Source organism: Biomphalaria glabrata, chromosome 14, assembly GCF_947242115.1.
Source record: "Biomphalaria glabrata chromosome 14, xgBioGlab47.1, whole genome shotgun sequence".
NCBI classification, from domain to species: Eukaryota; Metazoa; Mollusca; class Gastropoda; family Planorbidae; genus Biomphalaria; species Biomphalaria glabrata.
The window spans coordinates 32,046,004-32,066,283 of NC_074724.1; the positions used below are offsets into that span (position 1 = coordinate 32,046,004).

General features: G+C 37.6%; 1 protein-coding gene across 1 annotated transcript in view; it reads right to left on the reverse strand.

Moving 5' to 3' along the window:
* Positions 1-18,730, reverse strand: part of LOC129922664 (pancreas transcription factor 1 subunit alpha-like) — a 29,343-nt gene extending 10,613 nt beyond the window's left edge. Inside the window, exon 1 of the mRNA XM_056009373.1 lies at positions 18,393-18,730. The gene's annotated coding sequence lies outside the window, so the exon portion shown is untranslated. The remainder of the gene's footprint in view (positions 1-18,392) is intronic.
* Between the last annotated feature and the right edge of the window lie 1,550 nt (positions 18,731-20,280).

Sequence of the window (20,280 nt, forward strand, 5' to 3'; positions counted from 1 at the left end):
AAACATACTTATCTCATTAGATCCTTTCTTTCCCTTTTGAGTGCAACGTACGCCAAAAGTCTACCCCCAACAGGGAGGATACGCCTTCTTTTTTGAAAAAAAACAACACACACACAGTAACTTCTTCCTCTCGGTCATTGCCCACCCCCCATACCCCCTTTCCTACCAATATCAACCCAAAGCGACTACCCCCTAACCTAAATAGCATATCGACCTGGCAGCTATTGACCTTTTCAATCTCATAAATGACCTGGTCTACGCGCGATGTTTAGTCAACTGTCTACCTGCGCTCTGACAGGAGAGGTCTTCACTTTTGGACAGGAAGATAATAGTCGACGTTCAATAGTGACTGCAAATTAATGGCCGACAACTTTGTCCAAGGGAAGCAATCCACGAATATTAAAAGAAAAATAATGAATAACAAGGGCATATCTTCTTTTTAACAACGTCTACACACACACACACACCCACACACATACAAACACACAGAAGTTTACATACAAACACACAGAAGTTTACATACAAACACGAAGAAGTTTACATACAAACACACACAAGTTTACATACAAACACACACACAAGCTTACATACAAAAACTACACACGCTTACATACAAACACACACACAGAGCTAACGTACAAAAACACACACACAAGCTTACATACACAAACAAACAAGTTTACATACAAACACACACACAAGCTTACATACACAAACAAACAAGTTTACATACAAACACACACACACACAAGCTTACATACAAAAAACACACAAGCTTACATACAAAAAACACACAAGCTTACATACAAAAAACACACAAGCTTAATTCACATTAAGACAATTAGAAAATGTAGATAAAACTAATTTGTTCCTTTGGCTAAAGAATTATAAGGATGGTGCCTGTACTGTAAGGTTGTCACGACACTATAGCATCAAAAAATGCAGTTTTAAAAAATTGTGACGCTAAACTTTATGATTATGACGCTAAACTAGTATGATTATGACGCTAAACTTTATGATTACCTTTTGTACTTCCAACACTTGACCGTCTCTCACCTTTTCCCATACAATATGTATAATTATGTATAGAAACTCAATATGTTATCTTCTTAAACACCATAAGGAACAGTTAGACGTGTGTTCACTTTTATAGACGAGCACCGGGCGATTCTGATTTTTACTTTTTTTTTTGTGTTGAGATCTAAATGCAACAAACTGAAGGACATGAAGACAGCACAAACACAATCGCGTTTATTTGTATTCTTTAATATTCTATTATTATTTTATTATTTTATTGTTATTATTTTAGAAAGTACTATTTTTCATTCTCTGGTAAATATGCTTGTCCTTCGGTTTGACATTGTTATAATAGCCGCTAAGTCGTCAGCTCAATTGCCGTTGAATAGTATCAACTCATAGTATCAACTCATAGTATCAACTTCATAGTATTAACTCATAGTATCAACTCATAGTATCAACTCATAGTATCAACTCATAGTATCAACTCATAGTATCAACTCATAGTATCAACTTCATAGTATTAACTCTGTCACTGTATGGGCAGCTAGTATTGATGTTAAAAACAGGAATACCAACAAAACACATTTCTTCTACCTGGCGCCTCTTAGAAACGACATTCACTGTACCTTAAGTTGGACTACGTTGTGTATGTCAGTGTGTGTGTCAGTGTGTGTGTGTGTGTGTGTTTTGTATGTTAGTTTGTATATGTGTGTAGGTCAATGTGTGTGGGCGTGTGTGTGTGTGTGTGTTAGTTTGTGTGTGTCAGTGTGTGTGTGTGTCAATGTATATGTGTGTTTGTGTGTGTGTCAATGTGTGTGTGTGTCAATGTGCGTGTATGTGTTTGTGTGTGTCAATGTGTGTCTGTGTGAATGTGTATGTGTTTCTGTGTCTGTTTGTCAATGTGTGTGTCTTTCTGTGTCAATGTGTGTGTATGTCAATGTGTCTGTGTGTGTGTCAATGTGTCTGTGTGTGTGTGTGTGTGTATGCGTGCAGTTCGGGAAAGTATTCTGCCTCTCGCGAAGACGTCGGGCCTAAGTTGAAAATGGACGACGCCATGACAAATAGATCTCTTATTGAGTAGTTAAATGGACGCCATCGTGCGCTGTAGTTCTAACTTATTACACTCCTATAATAAGAATATTAAAACGTATAAAGTGGATTTTAAAATGGATCGCTTCCCTTTGTTTTCAATGGATCACCTCCCTTTGTTTTCAATGGCCCACCTCCATTTCTTGTCAAGCGTCTTCTGGCTTTTAACCCCCCCCCACCCCCCTTAATATGATGCCCCAAGTGACGCCTCTTTGTGGAGAGTCCTTTGCGCATATAAACACCGCTCTTGTGACAGTTTCACTTCTTTTATGCCGTAAAGGTTGTCTAAACGGCGACATCGCGTACACATACACCCGCACAGGCGCGCACAGACGCTCCTGAAAAGGACTTACACTTAAGTACTTGTTATTCTTCGCGAATTCACACACGCGCGCACACAATAATTTGATCATTAAAGCCTATTCAGCTAGACCCTGACTTAATTAGCCCAATGTTTTGTTTCCTTATGTTTTCATTCTTTACAGACAATCCATATTTTTATAAACGCTCCGGGAAACTCCATAAGCTGATGTTTAATCTAGTTGAGGCACAGACTTTTGGCCGTCCGTTTGACCAAAAAAAAAAAGCTTCAAATAACCGGAAGACGAGATAGTTCCACTTTCGTCTGCGCGTGTGAGTTGTTTCCCCTGGTTAAGAGGCTTTATTGCGCATAAAGCGAAGATCAGCCGAGATGGACCAAGCGGGAATCAATCGTTTCCCGCTGTGTCGAGTTGTGTTTAGAGTAGAAAATGTCTGAAGCAGTTTGGCAGCGCAAGCGCAGGTGCAAAAGTCAAACTGTATATGTTTTGACTGCCTGGTGTAAACTGGTGTTGAGTACGAGGGATTTGGGTAAGAGTCTCCCATTCACAACAATTCCCAACGTTTGACATATATTCAAGAACATTAGGGGAAATAGCGTGTGTCAGTCCTGGCAGTGCCAGAGAATGAATTGTTGTTCACTTTTACAATGATAATAATAATAATAACAACTGGGTTAAATGACAACTGACCTCGCAGATACCTTCAAGTTCCTTAACATTCCTAGGAACATTCTCGTTTCCTGTCAGAGGGCAGTACAGCTGCAGATCTGCCACATCACCAGAAAATTCCACAGTGGAAACTGATAAAGGGACTTCAATGAATTTTGTTTCTATTAAACGAAACTCGATAATAATAAGTATTTGTAATATCAGTTAACTCTTTCCTCCTTCTGATAGAATTATTCAGTTGGCTCATTACTATTTCACTACCCTGTTATGATTAAACTTCTATAGCTTTTGTGTTTGTTATCAGAAAATGTTACATTTGGTATCGAATTATAGGGGAAAACATGCCCTTTTTATAGATCTAAAAAATCAATCTAGTTTAATTGGTCAAATCAACGTTGACAACTGGTAGTGGCAACTGACCTCGCAGACAAAAATTGAGGTTCTGAACAGGCCGTTTTACTGTCAAAAGAGTTGAGCCGAAACTCTTAAGATTCTCTGCTTGGTTTGATTGAACAAAGTGCTATGGAAGAGGTCCAAGCTAATGTCCATTTTAGTTCCCCTTTCAGACCTTGTGGTCTATCGGACAGATGATGTAAAGGTCATCTGTTTCTGTGGCCTACGTTTAACGAGGGTGTCATGTGGCCAGCACAACGACCAACCGGCTTTACGTTCATGTTTGTAAGGTTGCGTTTGTTGAAGATGTTTGCTGACAACATTTTTGACATCAACTTGAAAACTAGTTTGACTTTCGGTGTAACAGGATGATTTAAGTGTTTGCTCTGGTTTTTTTTTGTGTGTGTATCGTCATAATCTCTTCTGTCGCCCCAGTTCTCAATCTTCTGTCGCCGGATCTGGCGAGACTTCTAATTACCGGTTCAGCGGCAGACGTCAGAAGAACGGAATGGTATACGTTTCCGTTAGCGGCATCGAATTTCGTCCGATGAATACGCCCCTGTTTGCCAAGGCAGCACCAAGAACCATCACTCAATCCATCAAATTTTTCACCGCTCTTCCATCGTGCCAGATGGCAGCTTATTAGCCGCGGGTCTTTAATCACGTTGACCAGATTTTCCAAGCTTGAGCGGCCAGTCGAGAGCTGGTGTTTTTAGTTATTGTCTCTTTGCATGAAGTGATTTGCGTTGAAGCTTATTTCAACCGCTGCGGGCGATTACTGAAGAATCTAGTAATTTAGGTCTGCGGTACTGTTGCAAGAGGTGTACCTGTCTTGACAAAAGGGCTACCTTTAGGGGCTTTCTTTGTGGTTGCTTTGATCGACTTTAAAAAAAAAATAAAACATGACCAACAGATAATAGTATCTAACGGTTCTAACCAATCTAATTAGAAATAAATAGAGAACAAATAGTATTTCGCGTCTGCAAGTAAAAAAGACTCGTTTGAAGCGTGCTCAACTCGACATACATAATGTTTGTAGTATAATAATAATGAAATGTGTCTCGCTTCACAACATTTAGCATGTAAACTAGCTTTCAAAAATATGAATATGCAATATACGGCATATTAAAAAAAAATGATACGAGTATCTTCTTAGTATTATTAAACGCGTAGTCAAACCTCTTTAAAAGGACGAATCGTTATGTTTCCTATAACCAGGTATAACTTAGGTTAGGCCAATAATACAATATGCTTAGGCTACTCTGTTTGGGACCCCCTCAACTCTAGAAAACATAAAGAAACTTGGAAGAGACACAAAATAGAGCAGTGAGATTCATAAGAACGAATATTCACATTTGACTAGAGTAACACGTTTAGTAAAATTATTAAATTTAGAAAGCCTTCAGGACAGAAGACTTTAGTCAAGTAGCATTTATACATAAGACACTAAACCATAATCTTCAAATACAAAAAAAAACACAAAAAAACTAATAAAATACTGAGAAAGACACAAGGATAAAGGCACATTCCTCGTCCCATATGCTAGGACAAATTTGTACAAATACTCCTTCTTCCCTAGTGCTATTAGAGCATGGAATGTATTGACTGAGAAAGCCAGGAAAACCAGCGACTTAGCAGGGTTTAAGTGATTGATTTACATGCATGACATGATTGACCTAGGGCGTAAGGCGCCATCATCTTCTTTATTAGAGATAAGAGAAAAAATGATAATTTTCTAGTGTTAACTATAACAGATTTCATACTTAGGTTATAACTGACTTAGATAGATATATATATAGATGGATAGATAAATATATATAGATATGTCTCAGTCACCTGTAAATAAAATATGAGTTATTAAGTTTTTAAATAGTTAGTCTCAATATTCCTCTTAATTTTTTTTTTTTTTACAAATTACGTATTTCTGTGATAGCTTTTTTTTTTCTGAAATAACCACGAGTAAAGGTGAGCGGATTGTTTGGTTGAGTAGGCCACAGAGGCACTGATGAAATTGAGAGCACTTAAAGAGGTGGTCTGTCAGTTGTTGAAGTTTAATAAATAGGGGTGTACGAATGGAAATAGAAGAGCAAGCGAGAGACGATTGACACTAAGACGTGCCTTTTTAGAGTGAGTTTAAACTCTTCAATATATCATTGTTTTATTTATGTTTCTACAGACATATGCAATGAAGTCAAAACCTGTTTTAAAATTGTTAATCAAAGTTATATTCAGTTTTGTTTTTAAAGAAGTCTGTTTCTAGCATCAGGGTAACACTATTAGACACCTACACCAGTTTAGATGTAGTAGATGTCTGGAGCTACAAACCAACGACCGAGTATCAACACGGATTCGAAGACAAATACGTGTTATTATTATTGTTACGAAGATGTTATAGAAGTAGGAGCCGGGTGGATGACCACAGAAACGCAAAGACTCACAAATGATTGGTAATTTAGCAAACAGGCTATCTTTAGTCGAGGTCATCTGAAGAGATTTTGGTCCAGGCGCGTTGACCGGTCTGACCAATTACGAGCTGTTCAAATATTTGACCAGTCAATTCACAGCATGGACACTGATCCCTTCAATCGGCTCCGTCAAGACCTCGGGGTCAACGAAATGTGAATCGAGTCAAGTTGGCCAGGCGGTCAATTCGGTTTGTACAATATGGCTGATCAAATCTAAAATTGACCCTCTACCGCTGGTCAATTTCCTACTATAATCGAGCTTCGTTTAGTAAAAGAGATGACAAATTTGCTAGCCTGGGGAACACTCTGGAAGCAACAGACGGTGTCTCAATCTACATAATATATATATATTGGTGTCCACTAAAAGTTTCAGGATATATACAACAAATGCACCAAAGCAACACACTAAAGACTTTATTCGTATTCAGCGAGACTTTGACTATAGGGCAAAACACGATGTTTGGTTTCTTTATTGTTTTAAATATTCCAAAAATGTAAAGAGCCAACAAGATTCTAACATCCATGAGTGTTAGAAATACTTGTTGACCATATAGTAACCCCACCCTTTACACTGTGTTTTGTTATAACAATTTTTAGAAAACTGGCTGGAATTCATTTACAGCACTAATAATTACTGTCTAGAGTAGTATCGATTTTCAAGTAAAGTACTAACTCTAATCACATTCAAAATCACCGTTTGATTGTGATTAAATTGTGATTAAATTGCCCGTTATATGTAAGTTCAGACATGGCCGGCCTTAGGTAATAGGAGGTTCTAGGTGAAGTGAATATGGTAGCCCCAAATGAAATAAAAAACAGAAAATTAAGACAAAAAAATACGCTATGAATTATAAACCATCCTGTATCTAGATCTAAATCAGCAAATGAGTTAAATTCATATATCGCCGATAGCCCTAATGTGCTTCATGGACGAATCATAATCAGCAGACTCGAAATAATGTTTTGACATTTCGCCAAAAAAAAAAAAAAAAACAACAATGGTCATCTAACATATGTAGTCTAACAAGTAGATCTATACAATTGTGAATAAACCTTGAATCGTAGTAGAGACTTAGAACTAGGCTAGTAGACATAGAGTCATAAGGTTCTGATATGATCAGAGTAGAGACTTAGAACTAGGCTAGTAGTCAGAGAGTCATAAGGTTCTGATATGATCAGAGTAGAGACTTAGAACTAGGCTAGTAGTCAGAGAGTCATAAGGTTCTGATATGATCAGAGTAGAGACTTAGAACTAGGCTAGTAGTCAGAGAGTCATAAGGTTCTGATATGATCAGAGTAGAGACTTGGAACTAGGCTAGTAGACAGAGAGTCATAAGTTTCTGATATGCTTTAGATTTTATCCGTGTCTCGCAATTTTTTTCTCTCAAAAAATTTCTTTGTCACATTCAAGGGCCCCCAACAATCGGAGACACTAATCGGCTGCCTAGTTTGCCTATGCCAAAGGCCGGTCCTGGTTCAGGCAGAAATGAGTTTGCTATTATCTAAAGTGAAGCTTGTGGTAGTGGCGAATAGTTCATTTATTTAATTCATTTTTAAATTCATTTATTTCGTTCATTTATTTCATTCCGACACGCCTACCTGTTTTACTTACACGCATTTATATTCCAGAGCGCGCGCACACAGACTTTAAAAAAAAGCCCACAACAACGAATTAAATCAATAAAAGTTGACTCGCTCAGTCCTTGAGAATTCTGGGTGGGCCCTACAAGTATCCACACTTGGACCGACCCCTAAAAGTATCAACACTTAGACCGATACTAAAATATTGATGTATTAGCTTTCGAGCTGTTTAAACTCTACTTCACCTTTTTTCTTGTATGACTACATAAGAGACGCAAAGTGTGTAACTGGCCCCTTGAGGAAGTCATTTTAATGGTATGGTATGTTTTCTTAACTATAGAAGGTGAGTACATCATCAATGCCCCCCGCCCCTTTTCCCCAAAAGGCGTTTATGAATGTGGAACACGCTTTCTTTTCTCTTAATTCGAGATACAACGCCATTGTTATCAATCGTCATTCTAGATTTTCATAAAATGGAGGCAAATCCACATTTAGCCTTTTTTCTTTGGTATATCCGGTGTATAGGATTCTTGATAAACTATACACATTTTTTAAAAACTGTTTAATATTTTTGGTGCACTTTTTGTTAGCACTGTAGAATGAAATTAAACTCCAGGAAATGAAGAGCAGAACAAAGGGATGTGAATAACTTTTAGAATGGAAGTTTCTAACTGGAAACTTGAGGAAATTTTTATAATAAATTCTATTATAGGAGGCGCGGTGGCTGAGTGGTAAGGCGCTTGGATTCCAAACCGGATGTCCCTGGTTCGAATCCTGGTGAAGGCTGAGATTTGAAAGTTCTAAATCTTTAGTGCCTCCTTGAGTTCACCCAGCTCTTAATGGTACCTGACATTAATTGGGGAAAGGTAAAGATGGTTGTTGTTGTGCTGGCCACATAACACTCTCGTTAACCGTGGGCCACAGAAACAGATGACCTTTACATCATCTGCCCTATAGTCCGCATGGTCTGAAAGGGGAACTTTTACTTTTTATTCTAGTATAATAAATAATAAAAGAATAACAGAATGTACATATTCTTTAACTTTCTTCCAAAGTCTATAGACTGTTATAATTTCGACTGAATGTTTTAAAAGATTATCTTCAAGGGTGACGTGAGCTATTGAGTCACATTTCTTAAGAAGATTCTTTATCATAGTCAGTAGATAAATCCGTTGTGGTCTCTAGTATTGTTTTAAAAGGAGGAATTCGACATTTGCTGAGTATCGTTGAGGGGGAGATTGATAGTTGGTGGGCCACAGGGCCGGTTCTACAGATTGAGGGGCCCTATGCGAAACGGATTGCGCGGGGCCCAGTCTAGGTAGGAATAAGAATAATAAGTGAAAATTAAGATTTTGTATTAGAAAAAAAAATGTCTTTGCATTTTATTCATACTTTACTAAGTACAAAATCACCGTCAAATGAATTGTACGAGCCATCTATAGTAGATAGTAGTTTTCCCACAAAAAGCCGACCTTTTCGTATATTTTGCAATTTCAGGAGAATTCTAGGAACCCTTCAATAAGTTACAATGGGGGCCTACGATAACACGGGGCCCACTTCGGCCGCATAGATTGCAGTGACATAATACCGGCCCTGGTGGGTCACACTGGGCAAAATCTAGTGTGACCGTTTTAACTTCTAGAAGTAAAAAAAAGAAATTTTAATTTGTCTAGAGAACGATAAAATGTAAATCTTAAACGGACTCAACGTCTTCGGGTATTTACGCATTCATTCAAGAGTTTAATAAATTATTGTCCATGAACATTTTTCCCATCCGATTTCCAAATGTCCAAATCGATTTCTTATTTTATTCAAAAAAAAAAAAAAAAGATTTCGATTTAATGTCCAAATTCTTTTTTTTAAACAAAGGAGGAAGAAGAAGAATAACCCGCAAAAAATCATATATCTCAATAATGCATGATTAATCTCCCTTTTGTATATAAAACACAATTAATTAATTATCTCTAATTGATTAACTAACTGTTTTATTTTATTGATTGATGTATTAATGTCTCTCCCAGTGTATACCACCTTATAATTACATCTTCTTTTGTCTCTATTTGGCAAAAATGTGTATGTTCTAATCCTGATCCCACACTAGTGAAATATTGCGATGAGATAATCTAGGCTAGAACTAGAATTCTATACTAGTTCTAGATTTAGTTTAGACTAAGTCTAGAAGCTAGGTTTAGACTAGGTTTGGGTCTAAACTAAATAGACTGTAGATAAAGATCCAGAACTAAATCTATAGCCTAATCTAGACTAAAATCTAGACTAGATCTACAAATCTAGAAAGTAGAGTAGCGTTAAGTGATCACCTAAGATCAGCATGAAAACATCCCGATACAGTGTCAGTGGCACCTAATGTGGTAGCTCAGGGTGTCACCCCTCCCCATCAATTTTCTTGAAATATGTTCCAATGAACACTATTGCTAGTAAATTTTTTTTTATTTGATAAACCACATTCTTTTCCTGGATTTTGAAAATATACAAGTCACAGCTGGTGCTGCGTGGCTACGGGAAATACTGCATTCCTCATAAATCTGCGGACTCCAACACAAGCCTTGTTAATTGTATTATGTTAGAAACGAACGAGTATTCATTCTCTGGCACTGCCAGGGTCGAGTTTCGATTAAGAAAAACAAAATTCATCGTAGTCCCTTTATCAGTTTCCAGTAAGAAATTTTCTGGTGATGTGGCAGGTCAGCAGCAGTACTGCCCTCTGACAGGCAACGAGAATATTCCTAAGAATGCTAACGGCCTTGAAGGTATCTGTGATGTCAGTTGTTATTATCCCCTCGGTTGATAACAATGGGATATATTGTTATTTTTGATAACTTTAATAAACGCTTTAACTCCAAGCCTAGGTTCCCATATTTTCGTTGTTTTTCCATTTCAGCTTTTCTTAAATTATGAGATAGTGGGAGGGCGATGTCAATAATGGTAGCAATTTTTTTTTCTATCAACGAACACCAGATCAGGGCGATTAAAATCTACCGCTTTGTCAGTCAAAATAGACCTATCCCAGTACATCAGATGATCAGTAGACTCGAGAACCTCTTGTGGCGAGTATTTGTAATAAGGAGTATCCTTACCGATAAAATTATGTGTCAAAGCCAGGTGTTGGTGTATTAACTTTGCAACTTGGTTATGGCGACCTAGGTAGGCTGATTCTGATAGGGCTGGACATCCTGCCATAATGTGTTCAATCGACTCGCCCACATTTCCACATTTTCGGCATTTGTCGACAACATTGAGTTTCAGGATATGCTTCTCGTAATTTTTTGTCCTGATTACTCTGTCCTGTATTGCTGTAACAAAGCCTTCTACTTCAAGATAGAGATGGCCTGCTTTTAGCCATGCTAAGGAAGCAGTCTTGTCGATGTTGTCCATTATAAATAAAAACACATTAAAAAAAACGATCTAAAATGTATTGCCCAGACAAATGTGTATAAGGTATCCTTGTTATGTAATACTGTTCCACGGCCATACTGACCCTATTCCGTAATGCATTTAAGAATTACTTTTGGCATTGATACGTTTCTTTCTTTTTTTTTTACTTATTATTTTTGTAAGAAAACATGTTTAACTCTTTCTCTCCGTAATTATTTTGCTCATTCCGATAGTATTATTCGTTTTGCTCATTTGTTTTACACTATCCGGTTATGATTAAACTTCAATAACTTTTTTGTTTGTTGTCAGAAAATGTTATATTTGGTGTTGAATTATAGGAGAATGCCTGCTCCTTTTACACAATACAAATTAAAAGTTTTATAAATACACAAAAACAAACAATTTAAATCAAATCAACGTTGGCATCGTCTATTAGGAGAGAAAGAGTTAATTTATAATTATAATATGCTATTTCACAAACAAAAAATTATGTCCTATTCAAATTTAAATGTAATGTTTCCTTTTTTTTCTTCTCTTTCTTTCTTGTTTCTGTCCTCCACAAAATAACTTCGCCTTCTTTCATTCAGTTTTTTTGTTGATATCAAAAGAGAGGTAGCCCAGGGCCAGCACGCGACCTTTGAAGGTTTAGGACATTTCGAACATTAATTGAAAAGCAAATAACACGCGCCGGTAAGTAAATAAAATAGTTTGAATGAACCTCAGAGGTAATGGCCAGTTTCTTCGTCTGTGTGTCTTTCTCTCCTTTCTCGTGTTCTTCTCTTTCTCTACACCCTCTCCCTCCCTCCCTTCCTCCCTCCCTCTCTCTTTCTCTCTCTTTCTCTCACATATATAGCTAATAAAGTCATGTTTGATACAGAAAGTATTGGCCAGTCAAGAGAGAGAAAGAAAGAGAGAAAAAATAGAAAGAGATAATTAAAGAAAGACAAGGAAAGATGGAAAAAGGACAAATATATGTCTGTGTGTGTGCTACAGTTTTAACTATGAATGGTCAGTGGGTGAGTTTTTAATACTATAAAAGAATAGTTGTAACATCAATTAGTGTAATGACCATAAAGAAAACTCGGACAATGAAATCTGAGAAAAGAGTTAGTAGCTACTGTGTATATGGGAACCACCAAAATGTCGTTGGTGAGGATGACTTTAAAAAAGTTTGCTTTCATATTCTGAGTACAAGTTGCAGACGACATCAATTGGAATTGTTGCAGACGACATAAATCGGAATTCCCGCCAAAATTCTAAAATCCTATATCGTCCATACTTTAACTCCTACAGTTTTAGTCCTACTCTTAACATCTTCATTAGTCCAGAATATTCCACCTCTATCACCCCACTGCCTTTAAATCAGCTTTGTAAAAAAAAAAAAAAAAAAAAAAAAAAAAAAAAAAAAGATGTCTGCTCTGTCTCGCACCTGTCTCTTAAGAACGTGTCTCGGCCTTCACGCCTCTGTATGGACTCCCAATATTGACTTGTTCCGCTATGCTTCGCCTCTAACGCCCGCCTTTCATTGCGACAATGGCGTTACAAACCCCTAATAGACTAGCTCAGCATAGAATCTAGTTGTCGAAAATAAAAAAAAAAATCTCAACGCGTAGAAATTTTTTTGTCTCTTTTTCTTGTCGTACATGCTGTGAATTGAAAAAAACGTTCCGAAACCAAAATGAATGGCTCAACAGGTCTTCAACCGTAAAGTAAAGCGAAAAAAAAAGAGGGGGGGGGGGGCGTAAAGAGGAAGAGAGATCAAGAGGAGGGGGTGGGGGAGAGAGGGATGAGAGGAAACAAGATTCAAATATTGAGAGATAATAAAGCAGTCATCTAGTGCTGGGATGTGCTAGTTTGTTTAACTCGGGTTTCAAATTCATCTTTGTGAGTATTGTAAAGGTGAATTGCTAAAAAAATGTTTTTCTAAAATAGAGAGAGAGAGAGAGAGAAAGAACGAAAGCGAGAGAAAGAGAGAAGAAGGAAAAGAACAAAAGAGTAATTTACAAAGCTCTTTAAGATGGAGAATCACTAAACTTAGAGACACCTCAGGACAGAAAACTAAAAAGTAAAGTAGCAATAATACGTGACACTGAGCCATAATTTACCAATAGAAAAAACAAAACCTGATAGATTACTTGCACTCAGAAAGACACTCAGATCAAGTCAAATTTCTTATTCCATATGCTAGGACAAATTCGTATAAGTGCTCTTCCTTCCCTATTGCCTTTAGAGCAGTGTTTCCAAAACATTTTCCTTAACTTAACTCTTCGCTCATCCTGAGTATTTAGCGGAACTCTTCATCCATCCTGAGTATTTAGCGTAACACTGCTTATTTTTTTAGAGAGATTAATTCACGAGGTGGTCTACCAGTTAATTAACCCAGTAGTTCTCGGAACACCTATTTACACCTCATGGAACATTAGTATTCTACGGAACACAGAGATCATAGAACGGGTAGCCTAAGATATTAATGAAAAATTAAATAATTTGAAAAGTCTCTACAGTTTCTTTGCCATTTGCGCCAAAGCTCTAGCCCAGTGTTTCTCAAACTGTGTTCCGCGGAAACCCTAGTGTTCCACGAGGCCTAAATAGGTGTTCCGTGAACTACTGGAATATTGAACTTGTAGGCTGGCCATCACGTGAATTATTCTCTCCCCCCAAAAAAGTAAGCAAATTTTTCTGCTAAACACTCAGAATGTGAGAAGTTTTCCGTGAAGGAAAAAAGTTTGGGAAACACTGTATATTTGCCCGAATCATACAATAAGTAAATGTCTGCTGGGTTAAAGTTTGCTGGGTTAAAGCCTGCTGGGTTAAAGTATGCTGGGTTAAAGTATGCTGGGTATAATTCTGCTGAGTTAGAGCCTGCTGGGTTAAAGTCTGCTGGGTTAAATTCTGCTGGGTTAAAGACTGCTGCGTTAAATTCTGCTGGGTTAAAGACTGCTGGGTTAAATTCTGCTGGGTTGAAGTCTGCTGGGTAAAATTCTGCTGGGTTAAAGACTGCTAGGTCAAAGTCTGGTAAGTAAATGTCTTCCAATCTTTAAGCAATTTTTATTTTTTCACCTTAAAAAATGGAGAAGGGGGTGAGTTGTATTGATCCGGCTAGGCGTGATGGATAGCCCGTTGTCCACTCAGCGCTAACAGGTTACTGACAGTTATTAGGGGTAGTTCAAAGTTAGTAGGTCATTGTACTGGCCAAACGATACATAGTAACGCTTGAGCACAGTGACAGGTGAGCACTGCTTCACCTGCCCCTTTCATCTTCAAGTCTTAAATCCTTTTTTTAAAAACAAATAGGTCTATAATGTCTTTCTTTTCAGTTCCGTGCTCTGTCGATCCAGACTCTGGATGTTCTACTATATTTAGTAATGGCAGATGCTAAATTATGTTTAAAAATGCATTGAAATAAAAAAAAAAAAAAGAAAGAAACAATGACAAAGGTCATGACATTCACAACTATTTGAAAAGTTTTGGTCGATTTCCCGCGCTTTTTTTTTTAGTTTGTTCTTCTGCCGACAGTATTGTCCCCTATTCATACAAATCGGCACTATTTGGATGCATCTTTATGCATCAGAAACATACAGGTGTCTTCCAGAGTCTCCTCCCCCTGTCTGTAACAATTTGTCAATCGCATCGCTACGTTGACCTACTTTTTCCAAATTTAAAAAAAAAAATCTTTCATAGAAAAGTCGCACTCATCATCAATGCGCAATTTTTTTTCTTTTTTTTTTATATCGCTTCTTTTCAAAACATACAGTTTTAAATTTGATAGGAAAAGGGAGAGGGAGGGGTGTTTGGAAAGAGAAGGGGGCAAAAGAGGGGGGGGGGCACTATTATGAGTGGGGTAACGTTTTCAACGATCTTTCACAGCGTCTGAGATTCCGTTTTTTTGTTTTATTTGAATATTTCTATTCACCAATAGATAGAAGAAGTGGGTGTGTGTGTGTGAGATGGGGTGGGGATGAAACGGAGGGCGTCAGAGGGGTACAGGAGGAGGCAACATCGTCGCCTATGAAAGACGTCTGCTTGAATAAGGCTACTCACGAACAATGACGTAAAACGGTGCGGGGGGAGAGGCTGGGGAGAGTATTCGCGGGTTAAAGTTAGAACTGCATCGCAATTTGAGACGACTTGTCACATTCAACACGTTGGTTATTGTCACCCTGTATGGCGCCCCACCCCCCTCCCCCAGTTTTTCCATAATTTAGCCCCCCACCCCCCCCCCTTTCCGTCGTCTCCCCCCTTTTTTTTTTCTTTCCTCTATTCTTGAAAACTAAAGAAAGCGAGATACGGTAACTATAGGACCAGGGTCAAAGGTGACAGGTTCCATCTAAGTGTGAGCGCATCAATAGACTCAGAGGGTGAGAGATTCGTGGGGGGGGGGCGTAGGAACGGGAGGGGGGGCGAGATATTGTGTAACCTCGTGAGTTTTCAGAAAGGTGTGTGCGTCAGTGTGTGAGTGTGTGTGTGTCTGTTAAGTTAAATGCAACCTTTTTATTTCTCCCATGAAAGAGATATTCAGTGGGGCCTCCACACTGAGGTTAATGGTTCGTAACTAGAGATAAGATGTTTAGACTTTTAGATTCTGATGTTACACGGAACTTTGACATTTTAGATTTTTTCAAAGAATTACTATTGTATTCTTTTTTTTTTCTTTTCTTTTCTTTTTGGGACTAAAACTGTTTATTCATTTCTTTTTTTTTTTTTTTTTTGATGACATTTGGTGACTACTACTATGTTTCACACGCGTTTAGCAAACGTCTTTAAACTAAATGTCAAGGTCATTCTGTTTTCCATCTTCTATATCCAGCGATGCTCATCCTTTCTCGTTCTATGAAACATAAAACGTTTCCAACAGGCTTGTTACGGGCCGCACCTCCCCCCCCCCCCAAAAAAAAAAAAAATAATTCACCGTTGGGAAGAAGTTTTGAGCCGGACAAAACTGCATCATTGGCCATATTTGGTCCGCGGGACGTAGTTTTGGTCATCACTTTTCTATTCCATCTTCTGGTATGGTAGGTTTTATGAACATACTCTTTAACCTCATCACAAAATGGATATGATTCTTTTTGTCTATTTTCTATGTTATATGTTATATATAATGTGTTATATGTTATATGCTATATGTTATATTTTATATTCTATATGCTATATGTTATATGTTATATGCTATATGTTATATTTTATATTCTATATGCTATATGTTATATGTTATATGTTATATGCTATATGTCATATGTTATATGTAATATACTATATATTATATGTTATATGCTATATGTTATATGTTATATTCTATGTGCTATATGTTATATGTTAAATGCTATAAGTTATGTTATATCTAATATGTTATATGCTATATGTTATATGCTACAAATAAAACATATCCGTGTATGTAGCAGACTTGACCTCTCAAAGGTAAATAACACAGTCGCTTACTTAAGTCAAATGGTAAACTACGTTTGTGAACACTTTAGTAACAAGATTACATATATCGATAAAATATAACCACACTGATGCACAATATCTGGAAATAACTTTCGAGTACAATATATTTCTGACAATGCAAAAGACAGAGAGGATGGAGAAAGACGGTAGACGAATCTTACATGGTGCTCCATCAGACTAAGGGATAGGTAAAGGTAAAAAAAATATATATTTTGCCAAGCAAAAATGCAGACAAATTACTATATATATATATTTTGTTTACAATGTCTTCAACGTAATTAGCGATAAATGTTGCGCTCGCCAACCCTAAAACCCTTTACAGCTCATCTCTTTTCACGAGAATTGCCAGGCACTTAGATGACGGATGATCTAAGATTTATTCTCATGGACCAAGTGTTCCGCTGTGCCATTTGTGGTACCAGCCACACTGAGGTCTTAGAATTACGCGAGGCCCTGGGGGAGTCTCATAGGCGGATTGGCAGGATTCCTAAGAGTAGGCTGTATGCCTTGTCACAACGCTTCTGGGCTTGTCCGCCTTTACTGCTGTACCTGTTTACCTTACTATTGTTAGAGAATGTACTTAATACTTTATGCAGTTATCATTGGTCACTCAATCGGTCACTTGATTACATTAGCATTGTTCTTGCTCTCATGTTATTTTAATAGCCTTTAACCAACCTTAACATTAAAAAAGTTGTTTTCAAGAGGAAAATACGTTTCCAATTTGGAAGGCATTTCGGACCCAGAGGATTGCAGTCTATAATGGTTTCTTGCGGTACATTAGAATGTGTGGCAGGGCTCCTGAATATTTGTATGTTAGGCTGACGGTCACAGAATCTCCCTATCGCGGGGCCTGGTCGGTTGCCTCGCCCAAATACCTATAATCACAAAGACCACCTCTGTCATATTAATCACTTAAAAGAATATATTGTTGTGCTTGTTATGAAGTTTGTGTGAGTGTATTATTACTCTAGTGTTTCTACATATTTCCAGATTAAAATTTATATAAATATTGTTCATTTTTTTTTTTACAAAAGAATTTTGCTCAGGTAATATTAAAGTTCAGTTAAGCAAATAAAACACATACGACTGTTTAGTTGGGCTAGCTTTCTAGAGCTACAACCCAACAAAGAGCGGGTAACTAGATTAGTATTGTTTTGTGCCAACTCTTGTTGTAATTTCTACCAAAATTTCATTCCAATCCAACTATAAGCACATCACTACGATGAAGGCTTATGGGAGTAAGATGTTGAACAAAGACATTATATAAAGACAAAGAAAACAATACCAAGCCTTTGCTTCATTAAGTCTTAGCTTCATCATGGCTCTCTTTCGTTCTCTGGCTTCTTCTCTGTCTCTTTTTCTTTATGTCTTTCATCTCTCTTTCATCTCTCTTTCATCTCTCTTTCATCTCTCATTCTGTCTCTTACTCTGTCTTTATCTCTTTTGCTTACTATTTTTCTTCTCTCTTTAGATTCTCTCTCTCTCTCTCTCTTTCTCCTCATCTTTTTCTCTCTGCTCACTGTCTTTCTCTCTCTCTCTCTCTCTTTCTCAAAAACAAAATATGAAGAACTCTATCTCTAGCTTAAAAAATACAATAAAATTTCTCTTTTTTTCTCTCTCTCTCTCTCTCTTTCTCCCTCTCACTTTCTATCTCTCTCACTTTCTCTTTCTCCCTCTTTCTCTTTCTCCCTCTTTATCTTTCTCCCACTTTCTCTTATATTATTTTTTCTCTCTTCCTCTCTCTCTCTCTCTCTTTCTCTTTTTCTTTTCTCTCTCTCTTTCTCTTTTTCTTTTCTCTCTCTCTTTCTCTTTCTTTAAATTTGTCTTAATACTATCCCAATAACGAATACATTATTTCAAAACGGTAAATCAAAAGTTTTGCATCAAATATTGGAATCTCAATAACTCCACACAAAAAAAAAAAACACCAATAGATTTCAATGTTTGTAGAGTTTTTAAAAATCCCGCATGCTTTACAATATTTAGACTACACTATTTAAATATAAAGTCTTACTTTAGTTCCTATAAGTCACAGGCATCCCAGCCAGAGAGCTTCCACGTCACGTAAGCGAGAAATTGTTCCGTTTCTGAAGTTCACTCTTTTAACTTTAAAGCAGAAATCAAATAGGCTGCAGACGACCGAAGATTCCTTTGAGCTTTGGCGCGACTGCAAAGCAGCTATTGTCACCCGAGCACGTTGAGTAGCAGGTCTAAATAGCTCCACGAGACCGGACCACTCAGGGTTTGTGTTGATTCCCAATAGCCGTGTCTTCTTAATGTAAGGACGACAACAAAACAAAAAAAATTGTGCTCAAAAGAGTTTTTAACTAGCACGAGCTTTGCACATGCGGTGGGCTCAAACGCGATTCAAGAATTTAAAGATGAAAGAAAAAAAAATGTCAAAGATGATGAAAAAATCGACGAACTTAGAGGGGAGCCAACGGGAGCTAAAGACAGGGCGTGTCCTCGCTTATTGTGTTCACTGTCGCCTCACCCACGAGACACAATCGAGGCATTTTCATTGGCTGCTAAGCAGTCGACTCAACACTGAAACTGGCGTGCTCACCGATCGATCGTCTGCTGAGAGCGCATCCGCTGGGCGTGAGTCTTACAGTCCTACGAGTCTTCATATCTGCTGTTTATCTATTGGTTGATTAACAATTTGACTCGATCTAATTCCTGCTCGCGGAGATAAGTACTATAGATTTCATAATGACATCGGTTGTGGTGTCACCAGTTAGTACTAATGACATCTAGTTGTCATAACTTACTATATAAGACATCTATCATCAAATACCACTTAAGACATCTAGGCCTACTTGTCAACATATACTATTTATGGTGTTTACTTCATCTTTCTGTCATTACATAATACCATTGTAACCTGTCATTCTGTCCCATATTACTAAAGACCTTTAATTGTCATCAACCAAGTATGACTACAAATGATATCTATTTTTTTACACTTAATAATTATAATATTTACATGTTATTCCATGCTACTTATGACATGCAGTTGATATCAACATTTTCTTGGCGTGACATACTATTTAATACATCTACCTGTCATAACATACTACAGACGACATTTTTATTTTACCTTTACCTATCCCTTAGTCTATTGGACCGTTGGGGCACCATGCAAAATTCGTCAACCGTCTTTATCCATTCCTCTCTGTCTTTTGCCTTAGTTAGAACCACTTTCAATGGCAGGCCCGTCCATTCTTTTATGTTGTTCTCTCATCGCTTTTTCTGTCTGCCTCTTCTTCTTTTTCCTGGTACTGTTCCCTGAAGGAAGGTCTTTGCGAGCCCCCTAAGATCTTGCATAAGCCCGTAGATTTTTAGCTTGCGTTTTTTTTTAAGATAGTTAGCAGGTCATCATGGGTTTGGTTTGTGATTCGGCCTTTGAATGTGATACCTAGGATCCTTCTGTAGCATCTCAATTCCATTGCTAGGATCCTCTTCTCTAGCTCTGCTGTCAGCGCCCAAGACTCGCAAGCATATAAAAATGTGGCCATGACCAGGGAGCGCATCAGTCTGATTTTGGTGCCGAGGCTATGCCTTTGTCTTTCCATATTATTTTAAGTTTAGAAAGGGCTGCTGTGGACTGTGCTATTCGGGCCAGTGGTTCAGGTTTTGTTCGCTCATCTAAGACAAAAGCTCCGAGGTATTTGAAACTAGTCAGCTTTTCACCTCCATTACTGATGACCCATTTAAAGCCCTGTTGGCTACTGGTACACCTACCTGTCATCACATAATACATATGACATCTACCTGTCATCACATACTACTTATGAATATACCTGTCATCACATACTACTTATGAATATACCTGTAATCACATACTACTTATGACACCTACCTGTCATCACATACTACTTATGACATCTACATGTCATCAC